This window comes from Urocampus carinirostris, chromosome 20 (genome assembly GCF_059441175.1).
Source record: "Urocampus carinirostris isolate Australia breed hairy pipefish chromosome 20, RoL_Ucar_1.0, whole genome shotgun sequence".
NCBI classification, from domain to species: domain Eukaryota; kingdom Metazoa; phylum Chordata; class Actinopteri; order Syngnathiformes; family Syngnathidae; genus Urocampus; species Urocampus carinirostris.
In genome coordinates this window covers 27,130,941-27,149,241 of record NC_142368.1, presented here as the reverse complement: position 1 = coordinate 27,149,241, position 18,301 = coordinate 27,130,941, and the positions used below count along the sequence as shown (strand labels likewise).

The 18,301-nt window shown below is 38.9% G+C and overlaps 1 protein-coding gene across 4 annotated transcripts in view; it reads left to right on the top strand.

Moving 5' to 3' along the window:
• Positions 1 to 18,301, top strand: part of rngtt (RNA guanylyltransferase and 5'-phosphatase) — a 232,015-nt gene that overhangs the window by 129,540 nt on the left and 84,174 nt on the right. The window lies entirely within an intron of this gene.

Below are 18,301 nucleotides of genomic sequence, written 5' to 3'. Positions count from 1 at the left end.
ACCCATGTGTAACCACGCCCTGGCCGCGGCCAGAGCACGTCGTTCCGCGTCATTTCCGCGTCATTACTTCGTGTTGACCACGTGTGCGGCACGCGGTTTAACACGTGCTCAAACTTTTGAGCAGCTCAAAAGTTTTGAATGCGGCCAACCATGTGAAAATTTCCGACCGCGAGTAAAGCACTGCTCTATCTCGTCTATATGGCGGTCTCAAAACGTCCAACAGCGCCCAACAGCATCTGCTTCACGGCCACAAATTTCTGGCCGTGGTTCAGCCTTAATACGTTCGTGAAAGGCTGTGTACCCGCGCTCTGAAGATTTGAGCAGAGCAAAACTTTATTGCACTGCCACCCGCGCGCGAATTTCCTACCTCGTGTTAAGCACCGCTGTAACTCGTCTGATTGGCGATCTCAATGCGTCCAATAGCGTCCGCCTCAAAGGCAAAAATTTCTGGCTGTGATTCAGCCGTAAATGTCTGTGTGACCGGCCCCTTAGATAGAAAGATTGACTGCACTCTGCTTCGGAGCAATTAATATCATTACAATGAATCCAAATTTGGCAAATTCTTCTGCTTTTTATACATACAGTACTTTCTTTCTTTTTTTGTCTTTTGTATTGAACTCAATTATTACCCTACAAACCTTTCCGTGTACAAGTGTGACATAGCCAAGCTGCGCGTGAATTGATGAAGTAGAATGCATAAAATCATATCAGTTTATAGCAGCCCATTGACACAAAAATATGGTAGATCTTAGATAGGAACAGTTCAAAATAACACAAAGTATGTGCTAGCCGCATGATAGCAACTTCTTTTTAGGCATTGAAGTTAACAACACTAACAACAACAAAATTCATTGATTGGCGCTGGATTTCTCTGTTTCAATGTACTGGCAAAATTTAAAAAAATTGGCTTTTGAAGTGCCTGAATTTGGCAATGAAATAAGTGTACAAACCCTGAAAATTAAATATGTGACTTGAGAGCAACCCGTCCTGTGCATCATCGAAGACGGCTAACTGATTGAAATGCCAGCACTGCTACAAGAGTGGTGGGACGCTGATAAATTTATGTTAATGTTGTCTTTTTGTCTTGATTACTGGGCTCATTATTCCGTCATTGAGTCGCTGTGGGGGAAGAAAGCAATTGTTTTGGGTGGAGAAAAATGAGGGATTTCCTTGACTCTTTGACCTTTACGCTCGTTGGCGTTCATGAAATGTTTCACCTTTTTTTGTAATATGGACGGTAATCAAATTAAAATTTGATATTACACCAAAATACTACCAGCTCAGTAGCCTAGATGGTAAGGCGCCCGCTTTGAGACTGGGAGGTCGGTGGTTCGCGCCCCGGCCGAGTCATTCCTAAGACTTAAAAAGTGGTCGGCGGCGCCCTCTGTTGGCTGCGGCTGCATCGGCTCGCTACAACGGGTCAGGTGCAATCGACATTTCGTTCTGTGTACATTGTTACACAGAATGATAATACAAGGAAATTATTATTATTATTATTAAAATAAATGAAATCTTGCTTAATTTGCAAAAGTGCTTGCCGATCTTCTGTGTTTTTTCTAGTTTTTATATATTGTACATTTTTTACTGAAAATAAGAATATTTCACTTAGAAGAGGCAACATTGTCTTACCTAGCGTATAACAGATCATTTTGGTTTAGAATAAGGGTAAAGTATTTTTTTTCTAATATTTTCAGATAATTTTGCTAATTCAAATAAATATTTTCCACTGTTTGGCTTATATTATAACATTGGTAAAATGGCGGCGCCCTCTGTTGGCTGCGGCTGCATCAGCTCGCTACAACGGGTCAGGTGTATCGACATTTCGTTCTTACAAAGAATGACAATACAAAGGAAATAATAATAATAATAATAATATTAAGGATGTTTTTAAAGGTAACAAAATTAAAAATCATAAAACTAGAAAACAGATACTTAAAATAATTAAAATATTCTGCCAATTGTAAATAGTTCCTCTTTTAAAGTGTATTGCTGCAACAAATTGTTTTAATATTTGATTTATCACTTATCATTTTGATCTTCAATCACATAAATAACATTTTTGGTAGAAAGAAACAACATTTCATACGTCATTAGGAAAAAGTCATTGTTTACAATCTAGAAAAATAGACTCAAGATGCAAAATGTTCTGCAGTGTATGGCTGCAACAAATTATTTCAATATTTGATTTATCAGTTGATTAATTTGTTAATTATGTAAATCAGCACAGAAAAAACAAAGTAGTGACCACCAATCCCTGAGGTATCACTAGAAACATCCCCATCAACCATTGAGAGATAGAACCTGTCATCAAATTTAAATATCTTGGAAGTGTTATATCAGAAGAGGGATCAGAACCAGAAACCATGGCCGGGATAACTCAGACCACAACCCATCTGGAGGGACAAGAACATAACAGTGACATCAAAGATCAGACTAATGCAAGCGCTGGTTACTCCCATCTTCCTCTACGCTTGCGAGACATAGACTCTCACAACAAAAGTGGAACACAAAATCTAGGTCATGAAGATGTGATGCTACAGGAAACTTCTGCTACCTAGTCCATGTGACAAACTAAACGGTGCCCAAGACCATCAAGGGGCACATTATATCCTATGAAGAAGTGTTGTCAAGTGTGCGGAGGCAGAAACTTTAGTAATATGGTCACGTCACAAAATCATCAGGACTGACCAAGATAATTCTCCATGGCACAGTCCAAGGGGGCAGGAGGAGAGTAAGACAACATTAAGGAATGGACTGGTGCCAACTTTTCCACAATCCAAGAACAGGACAGGGACCATCAAGAGTGGAGAACGTTGTCCAGAGTTGCCTCATTGGTGCCATGATGACCCATGTGGTCAAGGGATTCGTGAACCGTGAACCAATTTATATAAATAACAATTTGTTTTCATATCGTTCCTAAAATTATAGATATGATTGAAGTAAAAAAAAGAAAGTTGTTTACCATTTCAGTATTTGTTTGTCCCATAATATGTTAGACAGTGGTCAGCATTAATTTTATATTGTTATTATTTTCAGTAAAAGCATATAGCTGGTTTATTGTTTTATTTATTTACTCTTAGACCCTATAACAACATATCATTGCACCTTTGATAGTTATTTGTAATCAGTTCTCTATCATGGAGTACATATTTATATTTTAGAAGCTGAAATAAACAGTATTTAAGAACGCTATTAAAGGTGAAGTTGGTGAACCTACAGAAATGGACCGGCAAAGTCACTTGAAAAGTCCCTGTCATTAAAGATTGGTCAAGGAAATCATAAATCCTTGTCTTTTAAAAGCTCCACCCACACTATAAACGCCTTTAGCATGGGGGAATTTGCCGCCAATGCCATTGGCTGCAAAACGTGTTTTAGGTCACTTGTTTTCCGATCATGTGGCCTTTCAAGCTGTCAGCTCAAAGTCAGCTAGTGATCATGAAGACAAGCACATATTAATTAAGAACATATTAATTACCGCACCAAAGGAAACACCAAGTGGGATATAGGCCCTATATTTGTTGACGACAGTGTCAGGGCAGTTTCAGCGTCCGTATAATGAACCATACCTTGGCGCAGGGGTCGGGAAACGTATTGACCCAAAGAGCAATGAAAGCAAAGATTTTTTTTTCAGATAGCCGCGCCATAAGTTCTAAGACAACATTTTTAAAAAATGCCAAACATGCTCTCCAGGCAAAAGTTAATACTTTAGCGCAGGGGTGGCTAACCCAGTCCTGGAGAGCTGCACGTCCTGCATGTTTTGTAGGTTTCTCTGCTCCAACAAAGGTGACGCCAATTTTCAGCTTGTTAGCAGGCTTTGTGAGATCTTGATAACGATCCAGGTGATTGGAATCACCTGTATTGGACCAAAACATGCAGTACATGCGGCTCTCCAGGAACAGGTTAGCCACCCCTGCTTTATGATGTCTGTGTCTCATATCAATATAAATACTGCTTACCACCTAAAATTTGGCTACCTCTCGCAGTTCTCAAGAGGTTTAAGGCTCATTTTGACCGTCATTTTTTTACCTGATAATAGTTTCAAAACAAAGTGCAAGCAAAGTTCTTACATAAAATTGTAACAAAATACTGCAAACGAGAATGATAAAGATGTATTTAGCTCCAGCGCATAGAGTGCTGGGCGGGGGGGAAGGAATTGCGTGTGTGTATAGCTTCACTTATTCAAACCGCTTACCCAATCAAATTGTTATGATTGCTTGGCTGGCATATAGTTTGTTGTGTGGGGTTTCATCATAGTGTCTCAACAGAGAACATACAATTTTCAGTGAGCTTCCACATATAGGATTCAATGACGATGTACAGCCAAAACGGGGTCTGTTGGTGCGACACTTTGACTGTGAACTAGTTAAGTCTCTGCCCTACATATTGTGTATACTGGACTAAACCAATATTTTAATGACGTCTCAGCTTCGTCCGTACTATAATCAGCTTAATCATGCAATACAACAGATTCACAGAATATCCTTGCCAGACATACATGTATTAGAATTTTGCTTAACATGTACCAGCCATATGTACTCATGAAATGAGCCATATATGGCTCGCAAGCCATCGGTTCACTTCCCCCGCTGTCGATAATACTGCTCGATTGTCACACAAACTTGAGAAGTCGTCTTTTTCTGTTGTTGTCATTGGTGGTTGCCACAGTAAATGAACCGAATTGCAATTGCTTGTCATCATAACTTGAGGATTAACAGGAACTCCAGCGATCGGACAATAACTCTGATTATACCGAAAGCCTGTAACTTTTCCTACTGTTTAATTTATATGTATAAATTAGGGACATAGCTTGATTTGTGCATATGGTGTGATTTATATAAATAATGTGCGAAGAAAAAAGATCAATTAATTTATCTTTCGAGATATGTCTTCAGACGTCACTGTCTTGTTTTATCTTTCGAGATATGTCTTCAGACGTCACTGTCTTGTTTTGTATTTACATGGCATGCATTGTGGCAAATAACAGCTCGCTGTTTCCCCCTGTCTCCTGCATACGTGACAAATCTGTCGACCTAGCAACAAAATTATCAAAACTATCCTGGCGCACCTTAAGTTAAAGGTCAGGCCAGCCCAAGCAAACAGCATTTTAACAAATACATTTCCTTTTCACAGCACTGTAGTTCCTCATTTGTTATGAGCAAATTTGGTTAGCTTGAAAAGGAGATGACACCAGTTGATTTTCTGATTAAACATTGGGCGCCTTGCCTGAGGTTGTCTTTTGAGTGCCTCTTCGTTGCAATCTGCCTAAATTCATTATGAGCGGCTGGAGATTATACACGATGCCTGGTGTTCTATACTCTAATGAGTTTATTCTTTATTGATTATGGCAATTTCCTGGTAGTCTAAACGTTCCTATGTTCACCTCTAAAGAGAAGTATTTCCACCAGGATAAAAACAACGCAAATATTATTTGTTACGTTTGCTTTGTCATGGTCTCGCTGTTTTGCTCGATTTGTTGCGCGTTGTTTATTGTTTACCCTTTAAAGGATTTTCATCAAACCCTGTCTTGTGATACGCGGTCTTACATTAGAGTGGCTATTTTGTTTCACATGTTGTAGAAATTGGAGGTCCGATAATCGAGAGAAAGTCTTCTCATAAGTGGATAAAAGACATAGACAGAGAGCCCGCTTCGTTATGGAGGGAGATGTCACTTTATTGATGCGTCAATAAAGATCTCACAGAGCTAGGAACATGACAATGTATTTAAAGCTGGTAGTGACGATTAGGCTTCGATTGAGTACACCCCAAAAGGCGGTCCTGTATCACGTATCAAGTACAGAGCGTCCCGTCCCTTGCACGCTATCTTCAAGGAAACTTAATGTCTGCCAAGAGTATCTTCAAGGATGTCTACCCGACCTTTTCCCACAAACGTAAAAGCAAGTCTTTCTAAATTTCTACATGTATGCAAATCCATTCTACATTTGCAAATGTATTTGCCACAACATATCCCCCCTTTTTTTTTTTTTTTTTTTTTTTCTGTTACCTTATCCCCCCTTTTGGGAGTTTATACTCCCATTTTGAATGGAAATTAAAATTGAAAATCAATACAGAGTAGTGGCAAAGTATTACAAATCATAGACATCAATACACGGACAGAGTTTACGCGAATCGAAAATAAAAATAAAATTCTGGCGGTCAGCCTGCTGTGATCATTCTAACTTTCATTGTTCATGTTTCATTTACAAAAACCCCCAACACTCCAAACATCTGACCCATGCACTAACCCCCCCTTCATTTATCTTTATCCGTACACACTGGATTATACACGCGGACCGTCGACGGTTGATCGGTACGTGATAAAGGTAAATGAATAAATGAACTGATAAGTGAGTAATAACAAATTTCGGTAACAGTCGTCGATACATTCCAAGATGAGTGCATGACTGGATAGTGATATCCACATTGGCCTTTGGCCTGACCCCCGTGAACAATTTGAAGACCATGCATTGTCGTATTCGTCAACGGGTGTCGTGAAGTCAGATGTTGGAGTGAGTGTTCATCCCAGCAGGCATCACGCTCAGTTTCCATGCAGCCATGAACCCGGAAGCGACGATGCATTCTGACCATCCTAGACAGCAGCTTGCTCCCCGGCAGTGTGACATACCAACAAAAGAATCACAATCAGAAACCAATATATTTGTTGCTGTTATTCCTAGTGCTATATAGTGTGTTATGTGCTTAACAATAGTGCTAATTGATATTGTTATTAGTGCAGATCATCATTTGTGTCTCTTTCCGCAGATGCTCCATTCTTTATTATAATGTAGACTGACTATTAACGTTGCCAGATAAAATTCAAGGTGTTGAATTTAGTTGAGTCATCTGTTCTTCCTCACTAAGGAATAAGCTCGGATATTTAATCACTAACTGTGCTCATTGAGCTTCTGCCACCCTAGTATTAGCCACTACTGTCATTTGTTCTCCAAAAGTCTTAAGAATTCCTCTTTTAAGAATAGGTATGGCACAGAAACACAACAAACACATAATTATTACGACAGTTAGTACAAAAATTTCCCCCTTCGCTAACAGACTACCCCAGTACCCAAATGTAGACGAGAACCAATCAAAAGAGATACTGTTCTTTTCAGTATTTACTGTCACTTCATTGCTCAACTCACGAATCTTCGACAGTGCTTTTGTGAAGCTTCCTGCTTCGGCTGTGTATAAAGGTATATAAGTACAGCATTCCTCCTTTATCATATGACACACGCCTCCTTTACTGGCTAAGAGAAAATCGCTTTGCTCTCCTACTGCACTAAAGGCCTCGTTAATGTAATTAATGTAATTAATAAAACGTCGTTGGTTGTAATAAATCAATAAATGTAATTAAGCCATTCTGCGTTCTTATTCGGAGTTTTCCAGATCAATATCGATTCTAATCCAGACTTAATTTCATTCCTAACTTTAAATTCCTCTGGAATTCCTCTCGGTTGTCCGATGGTATCTAGCTATACACGTCTACCCGGAACATATGCTTTCTTTACTGCGGCCAATTGTCAACAAAAATATGTCATTTAATTACTTTTTCCCCTTTACATTCCTTTCTTTTGTCACTTGCATTTCCCCCTCTTCTCTTTTCCTCAACGCCTACTTTCTTTTCCCCTCTTTACCTTCTTTTACTAACTTTTATCTTTCTGTATTTGTAACTTCCTTACTTGCTCTGCCAACAATCCATTTTCTACTTAACTTTCCCTTCTCCTACGCCCTCTAACACATGCTTTTTAGCCCACTAGTTCAATGGGAAATTGACATATAACCATCTCACTTATTTATTTAATTATTTATCTTTTATTTTTCTTTCCAAACCAATTCAATCTACTATCTTAGCCTCACCTATTTAATGTGAAAACGACGTGCATTGATCTACAATGATTCATCTTACTCATTTTTATTCGACTCAATGAATTTTTCCTCCATATTCAATGAAAAGAAAGAATTTACTCACGCTATTCCACTACTTTCTTACAACAATGCTTCCATCTCAAATTACTCCATCCCAATTCACTCAATTGGATTTTTCCTCGTCTTCACATTCCTTAATTTTCCAATTTTGAACTGAAAACTGGAATAGGTTAACCTTTTTCTTTTTGTTATTATCCTATCCTTTCTTGGTGTTATTCTGGCATTAACATAATCTAAAGCACCTAAAATAACCAAACTTAATTTTTCTAGACTTTTCACCCCTAAATTCATCGTCTTCCAACTGAAAAAACATTTATTTTTCTGGGAACTCCATTGGCTCTCGGACGTCATGTTGCACACCCTTAGCGAACGTTTTCGATTCCTAACGAGACGTGCTATCGGTTCTATCTAAAACAATACATTTTAAACCGTCTTCCTCTTTAAAAACGTTTTTCTCGTCTCAATGAGTACTGTATTGTTCCCTTTTTCCTTTTCCTTCGATATTTTTCTGTTAATCCTTTCAGTTACGTGGGCCAATTAAACGCTGGACAACCATATAGACAAGAAAGATAAGAATACAGGAAAGAATACAAACACTTACAACATTGAACAAACATAAAACATATGACAAGACAGAGGGCCCACAAAAATTTAAGTTAATTAGTCTAATTAAGTCAGTGCACATTGAGGCCATGCGCCTACACAACTACCGAGTTAGGGTTATGGTTTTCCTCTTCTACACAATATCCCGAATTTTACGTACTGGCCGTGCACTCATTTTTGGCTGTCGGCGTTGTAACCTCACTCTTCCGTGCTGTCGCCGTGGGTGTAGGTTTTTCTGGACTTTGGCGTGTCGGTACCCTTCTCGCCTGTATCGTCACATTAAGGTTTAGCATATTATCCGTCACTTTAGTCTGTACTGTCGTTAACACATTTGGTTTCTGGTAGTCCATCGGCACTCCGACTGGTTGCACGTCTTTATATTTATTTTAAGTGAAAATCAAAATCCCCACTATAAGATGCCCTATCCATTTTGAGCATTCTATCCCAAAATTCTAACTAGAAGATAAACAATTTATTTTTTAAATTGTCAGTTCTAAATTTCAAATTTTGCTTTTTCACTAAATACAGTCACTGGATCAGTTTAACCATTACCCTTGTCAGAATCATTTACCCTGAGTTGAGTGTGTGTGTGTTGTCGTATCGATACTAATAACTAAATGGAGTGGAATGGAACTATGATGACTATAACATGAGACCAAACGAGACGTCACGCTCTATAGAGAATTTATCGACCTATTTCATCATCGCCTACAATCTGCTCAAAAATTTTTTTTCCAACATTCTGCTTCTTAAAAAGAACCTAAAAAGAAATCCGTCATTAAAAGCGCAATTAACCACCAGTCCATCGTCCCAAAAACAATGGTTCTAAGTCAAGGGTGGGCAAACTTTTGGCGTCACGAGCCTGGGGACACATCCAGTTTTTCTCATTTACAGTTATGATGTTATATTTCATTATATTTATTTCATGTTTATCTATTTTGTGTATATGTATGAACCCCTACTGAACACCAGCATACCTTCAGGGCAATTGCAGTTGACTCAACAAGGTTCGTTTGCTTTCGGAACGGACTAATCCCGTTTCAATCCAATTGATTCAAATTGATAATGTGTTTCGATTTACAATAGTTTCATCATTCCATATTTACTGCTAGAACCAATTAAACTTATAAGTAGAGGTACAACTGTGTCATTGTAGCTGTGCACGTATGTAGTATTTCTGTCATGTCCAGCATGGTCGCCGTGGCGACCGTCTAATTTGCGTGTGTCCTTCTTAAGGGCTTGCCCGTTCTGAGTAAAAGCCTGTTTTATGAGTATTCCTAGTTTGAGTTCCTGTTTGCCTGTAGGCCAGTTGCTGTTTTGTTTTTTCCCTGAGCGTTGGACAATTTTGCTGAATAGAAGTACCTGGTCGTTAAGCGATTGAGTTCTGGTCCGGTCTGCACTTAACTCAACCATTCCTGCAGTAGTATCTTATAATATTTACAAAATAAGATTCTGTAATACTTTCGAAGTCTGTTGTAGTATTTTTGAAGGATTTTTTTTTTTTTTTTTTTTTTTTTTTTTTTTTTTTAGTAGCGCTAGTATTAATGCTGTTGTAGTTTTGTAGCAGTATTCTTGCAGAATTTCTGTAGTTGGTCTTTTTAGAATTATAGCCGTACCATATACTATGTCCCGTTTTCCAAGCTCTATATTCCGTTTTCTAGTAATTTCATAGAATTTCCGTAGTAGGATTTACATTATCGTAATACTTTACCATCCCATTTCTTGTTCTCCTTTGGTTTACTGCACATGAATGGCTGGATTAAACCCTAGAGGTTTAATTCTGACCCAATTGTGGAAAGATGTATTTGATAATGTTACTTCCGGCGCCGTCACGAATGGCAGCCACTCCAGCAGCTCTCGTGTTATTTTCGCTACTTTTGTGATTTATTTATTTGTTTATTTATTTTTGCTTACTTTATCAATGCCTTGCAACACTTGGATTACTTTCTATCCTATGGATATGGGTTTCAACTCGCAAAAATACGTACACTAAACAACACCATCTACATTGGACATTACCGAATCTTACTGCAATATGTATTCTGTGTAGCACTATTTAGTTACTCTATATAACATGCTAAAGTGGGCATTTGCACGTCACACTGGGTATTTGTATATTGTATTCTTTTGGCTTTATTATTGTATTGTTCTCAGCTCAGGGATGCTGCTGGAAATGTGAATTTCCCTCAGGGGATGAGTAAAGTATCCATCTATCTATCTATCTGATTAATTCGTTCACCCCTGTGCTCAGCATCTTTTTCTATAACAAAATTTTATGTATTGCGTGGTACGTATCTTCCTATTCTAAAGCAAAACAACATGTTATGTCTATGTTTATTTGCCTTCAATTAGATATTGATCCTTTTAATAATTTCCTTTTATTTTTATAGCTTATCTATAAAAATACTGTTATATGTTTTGCACAATGCTGACAACTTCTTTTTTGCACTACAATGACTATTTTTCACCAAATGCATATTTACACAAACCTCAACTGTATGTAACATTTTAAATGCACATTCTTGTGTAAATATTGTATTAATTACAACTATAACCTTATATTTTCCGAACCTTTACCTAACTCTGAAGATGGAGTGTCATGCCAAATTTAATTGTCAGTTACAATATGTGAACCCGTTTTGTAACTATGTCCGTAAAGGTATATTCCATTCCATCATAAATGGTCTGGATTTATATAGTGCTTTTCAAGACCCTGGGGAACTCCAAAAACACCACCTAATGTGTTGTTTTTCATACTTTTGTCTCAAGTTTTTCATACCCAATTTTCAGCAAATTATCCTTATTTAAATAACTTATCGAACTCAATGTCAAAAATTTCTAATTGTCTTTTCATCCCTCTGTAATCATAACCTCTTATTGTTGATTCGATATAAAGCAATACCTACTTGTCACTCATGAATTATCTTGTCGACTCGTATTTATTTTATATTACTATCTTAATCTTTTATTCCGCGCAACAATCTTCGTTTTTACGCAATTGTCTTAGTTCCCTTTGTTTTTCTTTTTCTTTCCTTTTTAAAAGAAATATTCCATTCAGTGACTGAAATAGCTTCAGCTACGTTATTAATGATTTCTAGTCTCCAATTTTCTTCCCTGTGATAATATGTCGTCATTTTCAAACTTCTTTTAACTTCTTTTAATTTTTGATAATTCGAAATCATTCATACCACTAGTAATCTATTATTGAATATGAGAAAAACTAAGGAAACAATCTTTTTATGTATTACGCCTCTTTTGAATTTGTCCATTTATAACCAACGAAAAGATGGACACTGAAATTATGGACGGTTTCCAGTCGTCTTCTTTGTTTTACTCGCCCTTGCTTTATTAGGAGCATAACTACACGTCTTAAAAATTCTTACCCTTTTGCCATTCGCATATTCAACGAGAGATGATTAGTTTTGTTATTTAAACATTCTTTCTTTTTAAACTATTCTGTATAATTATCTTGTATTATACACTCAGTGTTTTCATTTCACTATGTTCCTGTGTCCCAGATGCATCATCCATGCTGGGGACGCAAACTTTTCCTTTAAATTGTCATTATCATTTAATTCCTCTATAACAAAGATTCAACGCATTACATCATCGTTACTTTGGTCTTGCTGTATGAGATTTTATTTTTCTGCACGCCGACCTTAGCTAATGAGATCTCGTCGCTTCGAGATTACGTCATTGTTGTTGGTAATTGGTTAAGTCAGTCTTTTTCTTTAGACAAAACTGCTTTTTTCTCAATTTATTGAAGAGAGCCAGCTCATAAATGCCCTTCTTGCACTTAACTTGGTATTTAGTTCTGTAGTTATTTATTTTTAATTGATGTAGTGTACTATGTCTCTGTTTCAAAGTACTATATTGAATCGTTAGTTTTGTGATATTGTTTAGTATACCTCTAGGGCACAGGTGTCAAAGAGGCTGCAGGTTGAAATATGAAACCCAGGTGCCTTGAACAAAGACACTGTTCTGTATTTCTTTCGCTTTCTCTCTCTCTTTTCCACCCCTTTTCTCCCACTCTGTCTCTGTCTCTTTCACTCTCTGTGTCTCTCTCTTTTTAACTTCTTTTGCTCTAACTTCATTTTTTCCTTTTCTCTCTTTTCTCTTTCTTCCTACCCTTCACTCTTCCTTTTCTCTCCTTCTGCCTCTCTATTTCTCTTTGGATTTCTTTTTTCCTCCCCCTTTCTTTTCCCCCTCTCTCATGACTTTTTATCTCTTTTGTTTCTCACGCTCTCTCCCTCTCTTTTTTTTTCCTTCCCTCTTTCTCTTTTATTTCTCTCTCTTTTTCTTTCTCTTGAATCTACCAGTCAGGCCCCCGACAGAATGTTTGTTCTATCGTGTGGCCCCCGAGTTCAAATGACTTTGACACCCTTGCTCTAGGGGCATTTCTCTATTACCGTATTACTGTCGTAGTATTTTTACAGTACTTTCATTCAGCGATTTTAATTTTCACTGTGTGACGTTTTGAGTGTCGAGCGACTTAAAATTCGACTCTCTCCCGCCGTCACTTATGAGTGCTGAGGTTCATTTTGTCTGCCACTCTATTCCAAAACGAAAGTGTTAAAAATCCCTACAACTGAAGACACTTACGTATTTACTTTTAGCACAGGCGCTGGGCAATGGAGTAAAAGTGCGCATGTCCTGTTTATAGTTCCTAACACTTACCCAATCAAAACGTTTGAGTTTCTTTGCTACAGCTTCTGGATAAAACGTTCGTTCTCGGTTAAGGTTTTTTCCTGCGAGTTTTTATTAGAAATGTCTTGATAGTGAACCTAAATCGTTTAATTAGCTTTCTTATAAAGTATTTTTAGCAACTTACATCCAAAACAGGGACCGCTGTTGTGACTACGTGACTGTAAACTAGAGTTACTGGAGTTTTCCATAACATGAGCATCACCTAGAGGCAGTGGATATGACACAATAATTAGAAGAAAATAGTGCTTCTTTGGGCACTGTGACTCTCCTTATTTATCCTGTTCAGCACTTTTATTTCGGTTGCACTCCACAATGCAGAGACCTCTTGGGGTCAATTTGTACACACTGTCCCTTTAAAAGATTTCGAGTGCATGTTTCTTATGGTACCATATTCTAAGAATTATTTTTTACACATTTTCGTCATATCTCACATTTTTTCTTTTTTCCTGTAATATTTTTGATTTTGGTACTTTCGAGCTTCCATACCTCAGGGCCAGTGAGCCCTTCATGAGGTAAAATGTACTTGTACTTTCCAAATCCTCAACCGTTTTGGCATGTTATACAGTAGTGTCACACTTAACCGGGCCGCTGTCTCTAGGATGCGTCATGGTCTGCAACTGCAGCGTCGCTTTTTGGATCTCCGGTTACACTCTCGGACCCACAATTTCCATTCGCCGCTGCGATTTCTCGAGCTCTGCTCCTAGTAACAATCATATCAGACAATTTATTATCATACACAGCTTTGTCATCCACATTTTGTTTTCCTAATTTTAACGTTACTGCCCTGTTGATCTTGCTTGGTCTCGTTGACGGTGGCAGCGTGAGCCGTGGTACCGCGGTTCAGATGGTACCATGTTGAGCTACCCTCGACCTGGACTGCGGCCGGCGTTGCCCTCACGACGGTGTACGGTCCCTCACGCCTCGGATGGTTCCACTTTCGTTGAAACCTTGATGTAGAACGAGATCCCCTGGGACGTCTTTTCAAATGGTTGTTCGACCTTGGGCTCTTGTCTCTTAACCAGCCGGTAGATGACAGCCGTCAATTGTCTCATACAGTCTCTCAGTTCAGTTTGTAGTTGCTCAAGTGGCGGCCCCTTATAGGGACCTCCTAGATGCGGCGCTGGTCTGCCTGTTAGCATTTCATGCGGTGTTAAATGCGTGATCCAATGAGTTTGCATGCGATAACTCATCAGCGCTAACTGTAGCGCATCCCCTCAGTTGAGCCTAGTACTCACAAAGATCTTGTTCATCGTTGATTTTAATATTCCATTTACTCTTTTCCACCATCCCTTGACTTTGTTGATAAACCTCACCGAACCGTTGTTTAATGTGTAGTTTTTGTAAGATGCCCTTCACGACCTTTTGAACAAATGTTATCCGAGCTTATTTCTGACGGTATGCCAAATCGCGGAATAACTTCTCTAATCAAAAACCTAATTACTGTTCCCGCACCTAGATCTTTTGATGGCACTGCTCCTATTATTCCTATTACTCCTATTATTATTATTCTCTCCGCCTACCGTGGCCTGTATCTGATATAAAGTCAAGGTATTCCCCTGTTACCTATTCTCCTTAATAATCCTCCTGATGCTCCTGCATCTGGAGACACATCACCGTTTTCCTGGAAAGCAGATTCAAAATACAATTTTAGCAGTATTTCTGTGTTAAAAATAAAATAATTCACAATCCAAACGTATCAATATTCCTCAGATTTGTAAACACTACGTCAATCAACAAGATTCTAGCGTGATTCAATGCAGACTCGTGTTGTTCGTTATCACCGCCTCGTCGACGGCCTTGGCCGTCTGGCTCAGTCCATCGTGACGTTCCACTCGCAATCCGCTGCAGGAATGTGCGCATGAGCATTATCAGTGCCACACTGACCTTGGCGCCCAGTTGTCTACCTCTTTCTCCTCGAAACTGGCTGCAATCAGTTCAGATTGCCACCTGCTCACTGTTTGAGGACAGCCTGGATGTGCTCCAGTGTCCCCACGACCCTGCTGTAGACAAGCGGCGCAGACAACGGATGAGTGAACGTCTTTGTTTGTTTTTTGCCATCTTCAGCCCTTTTCAACAGTCCGTCTGACTTCTGAATCCTGTTAAATCGGTTATGTTTACAAACTCGGATGTTTAGTCTAGGTTAAATGACCATGAAGAGATCACCTAAGCAATTAAATTCTTAAATTTGTCATGGTCTTCCTCAAGATCGAGTAATCTGCCCCTCATTGTCTTTTGAAAATGCTTGCCAAATTGTTTCCTCAATTTACCCAAACTATACTTATCACGTTTATCGGAACAAGATCCCACAAATCAAAAGGCCACACGCAAACGGAGCACTTGACGAATTAAGTACTCCCTCCACTTTTTTTTTATTTTCCATACAGCAAAGGAGCGAAAGATGGGGGAAAGACGGGGGTGGGGCGGGAATATACACGGTCGAGCTCAACTCACACAGAGCGAAAGACGGGGGAAAGACGGAGAGTGGTGGGGTGGGGGTGAGCTTTGGTTGCGAGAACAACCCACAAAAAGCAAGACACTTTAACGCACATACAAGACCGTAAAACGTAGAATAAGCAGTCACTCCATCATTCATCCATGCTTCCTTAACTCCTCTCCCAACGCCAAACAAAACAAAAAACAAAAAACAGTTAAGTATAAATCACCCGCGCACACATCCACATACAGAGAGACACGCACAATTAACGCCAGCTGGCACACACACCAACATTTCCGAATGAGACGTCTCCCAGACTGAAAACATGTCAGCAATTCTCACACATTCTTTGTATCGCTTGTTTCTATGCGAATATATCTTAATAATACAACATCTGATTACTGCTCATTTTTCTAACGTCGGTATAACCTTTCAGATTGTAGAAAATGGCGAGGTTCCATGCACCACACTTTTTCTTAAGTGCAAGGTTACATTTCCCTCCCAAACCATCAATCGACTAGGGAAACACATAAAACATGCCCCGTATTAACCATACATAGATCGTCTACTCTCGAACTGTCACTTTAGCAAATGACGACGTCTTATCACAGCTTTACACAGATCTCAAGACAATCATAAATATACAAATACCGACGCCGCTGCACCATTTTATCCAGGTTTTCAAGCAGCCCATGCCCCAAAACAGACAGGATTCTTTGAGCTCAGAACTCCCGTCGGACATAAAAATCTCAACTCAGTCTATATATCTCATCCGTCCGAACTTGGGCCTGACTACAGACGGAAAATCCCACGTGCACGAATTTTCATAATTTAGCTCCGACGTCACAGGCTCCTGTCCACCCACGAATCTCCACAAGCAAACCGAAGTAAGGAGAGAAAAAAAAAATCTTCCTTACCTCAATCGCTCATTCGAGACCGTTCCACTGAGAAGTCTTTTCCCTTTTCTGTTTATTTAATTAGTGCCAATCCACGTTGAGGCGCCAAATGTTGTAGAAATTGGAGGTCCGATAATCGAGAGAAAGTCTTCTCATAAGTGGATAAAAGACATAGACAGAGAGCCCGCTTCGTTATGGAGGGAGATGTCACTTTATTGATGCGTCAATAAAGATCTCACAGAGCTAGGAACATGACAATGTATTTAAAGCTGGTAGTGACGATTAGGCTTCGATTGAGTACACCCCAAAAGGCGGTCCTGTATCACGTATCAAGTACAGAGCGTCCCGTCCCTTGCACGCTATCTTCAAGGAAACTTAATGTCTGCCAAGAGTATCTTCAAGGATGTCTACCCGACCTTTTCCCACAAACGTAAAAGCAAGTCTTTCTAAATTTCTACATGTATGCAAATCCATTCTACATTTGCAAATGTATTTGCCACAACACACATAACAGGCAGAAAATTTTCCAAGGCATATGATACACTTTAAGATTTATTTTTCTGTCCGCCTCGCAGCAGCAGTGGACGTCTCCTCATACTAGTGCCGCTTGAGAGAATATATTATTTTTACATCTCTAACATTTCCCATATGAACTTTCAGTTTTTTTTTTTGTTCATGAATAGTACTGTAATCCTTCGGTTATCATGGTTAACGGGGACCCGAACCCAAAGTCATATGCAGATATGCATAAAGTACCTCTTTACCAAATTGGTCTTATCATGTGTTTGGCCTGCTCCTAGCAAAAGTCAACTTGGGATAATGAATTACAGCCTCATGGCTGCTTTCCATTTTAGGCTGAAAGAACGAAAAAAGGCTGCCACTAATGACATTTTTTTTGTTCCCTCAGTCTCTCTCTCTCTCCCCCCCTCATAGCTAGCTGATTGCAGGGTTCCCACGGATCCTTAAAAGTCTTAAAAGGCATATAACTCATTGTTATAAAAAAAGGCTTTAATTAGCATTAAAATGTGCTAATTCCAATATTCCAAAGTCCTAAAGATGTGAACACATTTATGAATTTTATATTTGTTAGAGCTAATATCATTTAGTAACATTTATCAATTGTCTTTTTTAACAATTCCCCTATTTACTTTAGTGGCAACATGGCGTGACCACAATCACGAAACTATCAAAATGGTGATGTGGTTTCAGTTGAGCTTTTCAGATCAGACGCATGTCTTGGTTAGTATACACAATACGCAGCATTTTCGGACAGAGACTTTGGACAGCGGGAAAGTGTCATTTTAATAAGGAGTGGCTGTCTGACAAACGTTTTTCGCGGTGCCAGGTAACATGTACGAGGCACGGTGTATTGTGTGCAAGAAATATGTTTTTTTTGTTGTTTGTTTCAATTGTGTTTTTTGACATTGTCTTAAAGTTGATTTCAAAAGGCATTAAAAAATCTCTAATTGTCATAAATTTAACTTGCCTTTAGCTGTAGGAACCCTTTGATTGTGGATAATGGATTAAAGCCAAAACAGTGCCGTTCATTATCTGCGGGCCACACTGGTACCCTTCAGTGAGTCGAACAAAAAAAACCTAAAAAACTACTCTACCAGCCCCAGAAATAGTCGACTGTGGATAAATATCGCGGGCTTATGGGTCCTGTTCATTTTCGGTCGAAAGATTGGGGGGGAGGTTATGAATACCAAAAAAAAAACTTCTCTGCCAGCAATAATTTATT